Raw genomic sequence first — 5,000 nt, 5'->3', positions numbered from 1 at the left:
TGAGACCTCGTACCGAGCAGACTTTTGCATTCTCTTTCTAAGTTTAATGAAACAACTAAAGCCCATGTAATTGGCTCCTGAATGCAGCTATTAAGGACGCATTATTGTGTTAGACTAGTTTACATAAATGGTAGAAATGCTACCGTGTAAACCGGCCTTTACTAAAAAATGTATGAGCTGTGGTTAAAATAACTAAACATCGTTTCTTAAATAGCCCCTTGAGAGGACGTGTACTTGCAAGTAAAATAAGAAACCCAGAGAGATTGAAGAAAATAATAGGGAATCGCGTAACATTGGCATCGAGAGTATCAGTGACCATTTCCTAGTTCACTTCAACTTCTTTTTCCCCAGCTAGTTGAAGCCCGAATTGCAGTCACTGTGGTTATTGGTTCTACTTTTCGAGTGACTGTAATAGTACAGTAATATACATGAGAAAGACTTGCGAATCAGCTTGACAGTGGTCACGACAAAAAGTTCACAGAAGTTAACCCCTCTCAAGCAGGGTTGGTATCTGGATGGGAAATTTCCTGTCGCCATCAGTATAGCCTGTTGCCCAAAACCGACAACTTCAGTTTAGAACTGCTATATTTATCCTTTCTTAGCCGCAAGAGCTGTGAAATCAGTTGGCCCTCAAACAATAACTTTAGTTTGTAATTTGATGAAAACAAACTTTGCGTTTTTCAAGACCTTCGTTTCTGTGGTGAAACCTGCATTTGTACAGATATCGATTGCTGCCCAGAAATCCAACCACAGCAATAACAACGTAATTAAACGTAATTAAGTTTTGGCAGAGAAAATATGTTTTTTCTCTCTTTGCTCTTTGCTCCGTTTTAACTTCCGGTTCCTATAGTTATGCAAAGTGCGGTGAAGTGGGGTCTCTAAAATTACATTTACCCAAAAGTGAATATGATGGGGTTTACAATTGGCCATAAAATGGATTATAAGGGGGTAGGAGGTCTGAGAGGCCAGAGGCACATACCCAGCGAAAATTGAAGAATGGGAGAATTGAAGGATGTTATAACTACTTGTACTCTTTGAGAAGTCTCACTGCATATATTGACAGGTTCCTTCGAAAACATCATGATTTACAGACCCTTTCTTCACCAGCGGTCGCTTTACTGCGCAGTGAAAGGCGTAAATATTAGCCACGAAAATTTCACTAACCGAACAGAACGGCGCCGTCTGCAAACGATCCAAAGCCCGCCAAAAGTTGCATCTCAAAGGTTAAATGTTCAGTTTCATTTCGGTATACTTCGTTTTCCACAAACTAATAAGGGCGAGTTGCAAAAAAGGGCGGAATCCTGACCATTCATCACGTAAGTTCAGCATCATAGCTCATCCTATTTGGGGTGCAGAGATGGCGCAGTGGTGAGAGCAATCGCCTCCCACCAATTTGGCCCGGGTTCGATTCTTAGACTCGGCGTCATATGTGGGTTGAGTTTGTTGGTTCTCTACTCTGCACCGAGAGGTTTTCTCCGGGTACTCCGGTTTCTCCTCTCCTCAAAAAACCAACATTTGACTTGAGTTGCGTTAATTGTTAATTTCAATTTACAGTGTCCCCAATTAGTGCTTCAGCGCTAGAACGACTAGACACTTAAATAAAGTTCCTTTCCTTTTTTCCTTTCCTTTTTCTAACCGATAAAAGAAGCGTCAAAGAAGCGAAAATGAATCAGAAGAGCAAAAAACAGAGCCGTTACTTAGGAAAGTGGCTGCAAGCTTCTGTGCCTCTTAGTTCCGCATAACCACAATTCTTTGCGCATTTGACCACAATCCCTTGCGTTTCGAACAAAATTTTGTTCCTCTCCCGATTAGAGAGCTGCCTCGTTCGTTCGCTTCAGGCTCACTCACTGCGGCAGCAAAAATTGCGTCTAATTACATCGTCAAACTTTCAATACTCCAATCACCCTTTTATTTGCCTTGCCTTCTTGTAATGGCCGGTTTTATACTACGGACGCATAATTCGTCTGGGACGAACTTAGGCAAACTTTTTTGTTTGCATTTTAATAATGTCAATTTGTTTTCATATTTATTACATCGACATCTACTGTACACAGAACCTTACATTGATCCACATAAGTCACGTTTGATTTACACATCTCTCATGCAAATTCCGTGTTCCGCGTCCGCGTTTTGATGTTTCTGTTGCTGCTTTAATAATTAAATCATTTTCTTTGCTATTCTATAGAAAAATCCATTGCCTTAAAGTGAATTCCACATGTTGTCGGCAATTTTTTATTTTACACCGACGGCTTTTCCGGGCCCTCAGAGCCCAACATGGAAACGAGGCTTGACCCTCAAATACTTTGTAACCATCGTCAATGGTTGCGAATCTTCGACAAAAATTCTCATACTTTCAGTTGGGGTCTATCTGACACGTAACAGTAATAGAACGGATCACGTGTCCACGCTAGCGTGGAAACGAGGCTCGATAACATAATGCCTTGTAGCTATTGTTTATGGCAACAGATTGTCCCAATATTACCTATACTTTCTATTGGAGTGTAACTTAGACAACTCTGTAACATAACAGTAATATATCTGATCCCGCGTCCATTATAACCTGTAAAGGAGCCTTTTTTCATGAAATGCCTTGTGGCATATTTTGCACCGCTTACTTTCAATTAGCCAATTGCAATTTTATGACAACTCCCTGACAAGGATAAGAGGTCCCTCGTCTTCCTCCTCCTCCTCCTCTTCATCATCATCATCATCATCATCGTCGTCATGATCATCATCAACATCAGAAGACTCATGGTCATCGTCATCGGCATCATTATCACAGCTTCCATTGTCTTCAGCATCATTACAGCTGCATAGATCGGTGCATTTAAGTCCCGCTTCGCGACATTGGCACCTATTATTGGAACATTACCCCTTAATTAGATGAAGGATTCCATCGGATAGCAGCTTAGGGCAATCAATCCCTGTAAAGCAACCCGTAGAGATATGGTATTCAACGGTACCTCGAGAGAAACCATTAAAAGGCTGATACAAAATGGTTGCTGCATGCTGTTGATGCTGCAAACTCGGGAGCCACTACCATCAACATCATCTAACTTAACACCGACATAAACTTGTTTGTAGAGTCCCTCAGGCAATTCCCAGAATAATAATTAATCCATCATTAAATTAAAAAAAATACGGTGAATTTACGATGATAAATAAAAAGATAAAAAATAAGAGGCAATGCACGATTTAAATACCTAGGGTTTCGAAGAATAAAACCTCACGATAACATCACCTATTGTTTAAAATGTGACTATCAGTCCTAAAATGTGGTATCTTAAGGCTTAACGCGATTCATCACTCGAGTAGAAACATGGCGGTGATAGCCTACTACAACAACTGCTTCCCGTACAGTGCACAAGGTGAAACCGTTTGCGTAGATCCAAGGATGGACTAACTGCACACCTAAGAACGAGCAATGCGCTAAGCCGGCGCTGATTACTCTCGGCTCAATCAACACCAAAATCGATGAACTGCCGGAGAGGTAGAGCATTGCATCAGCATCGCCGAGGTCATGGACTCAAATGTCGTTGGAGCCACCTGAATTTTTCAGGTGTCAATATGAGACAATTGCTTCAATTGTCCACATAAGTGCAAGGATCATTTCGCTCTTTCTGAAGCTATTGCGTTGGAAAGCATTCCAAGAAGCTGAAGAAACTAGTGCAACCTTGCACATCTGGGTTAAATCGCGCAACCCACAGCAAAGACCGCTGCCGGAATTGATAAATCAGTTTGCCTGCTGAACCAGCCTATGGCACTTATTTCGAACGTTAAAGACCAATGGCTAATTAAGGAACAAAGTTCCACTAATAGATGCCAATGTAGCGAAGCGGGACTTAAATGCACCAAACTCCGCAGCTGCAATGATGCTGTAGAGGATGGAAGCTCTGATAATGATGCTGATGAAAATGATCATGAGTTATCCAATGTTGATAAAGTTGATGACGATGGAGCCATCTGACGATGATGATGAAGAGGACGATGATAAAGAGGATGAGGAGGAAGACGAGGGAGATGAATAGGATACCTTATATTTCCTTGTCAGGGAGTTGTAAAAAAAAGTGCATTTGGCTGAATTGACTTAGTTGTAAAAAGTAGGCGGTGCAAAATATGCCACAAGGCCTTTCACGAAAAAAAGGCTCTATTGCATGTTATAATGGACACGAGATGAGACTTATTACTGTTATGTTACAGGGTTGCGTAAGTTACACTCCAATAGATAGTATAAGTAATATAGGGACAATGTGTCGAGAGAAACAATAATTACATGCATTATGCTATGCAGCCTCGTTTTCACGTTGCCGAGGTCACGTGATCCGTTCTATTACTGTTACGTGTGAGATACTCCTCCATTAAGAGTATGAGAATTTCGTCGAAGATTCGCCACCATTGACGATGATTACAAAGCATTTGAAGGTCAAGCCTCGTTTCCATGTTGGACTATGAGGGTCACACTTTTAACCCCCTCCTACATTTGGCATGTTCTTTAGGGTCCCCTTAACACATCTACATAGGCGACTTGATGTCACCACTAAATTCCCAAGGGACCTTGTCTCGCGACATACGCTCCCTGACTACATTGTCATAATTCTCAGATCTATTAATTTCAAGAACAGTAACGATACCCTAAAAGATACCAGCTTCGACTTTCGTGGCCCAAAAACCTTTTAGACACCCTAAAAGATACCAGATCCATGATTTTGACGATCATTCCCGCCCGTTGCCGACTGGAATCCCCCACCCCTCCCCCCCCCCCCCTTCTCCTTTTCCGGGCTAACAGCATAAAAAATCGTTCTACCTTTGACGTACGCGCATTGATTGTGATGGATTACATATGGAAGAATATTTTCTAATCTTTTGGCAATGGCTTGTGATCCTAGTTTTACGTCCACATTAATCAGCATGATCGGTCTCCAGTTAGACAAATATCTTTTATCCCTATCTTTTTTATCAATCAACGTTATAATACTAAATAGCCTCTTTTTTGGGAATTC

At 41.4% G+C, this 5,000-nt stretch overlaps 1 protein-coding gene across 5 annotated transcripts in view; it reads right to left on the bottom strand.

Annotated features, from left to right (window-relative positions):
• Positions 1-5,000, bottom strand: part of LOC137979715 (short transient receptor potential channel 7-like) — a 98,590-nt gene that overhangs the window by 39,671 nt on the left and 53,919 nt on the right. The gene's annotated exons all lie outside the window — the stretch shown is intronic.

The sequence above is a fragment of the Montipora foliosa genome, chromosome 12, assembly GCF_036669935.1.
Source record: "Montipora foliosa isolate CH-2021 chromosome 12, ASM3666993v2, whole genome shotgun sequence".
NCBI lineage: Eukaryota > Metazoa > Cnidaria > Anthozoa > Scleractinia > Acroporidae > Montipora > Montipora foliosa.
Note: the sequence above shows the minus strand (reverse complement) of the source record. Positions and strands in the feature narration are given on the sequence as shown.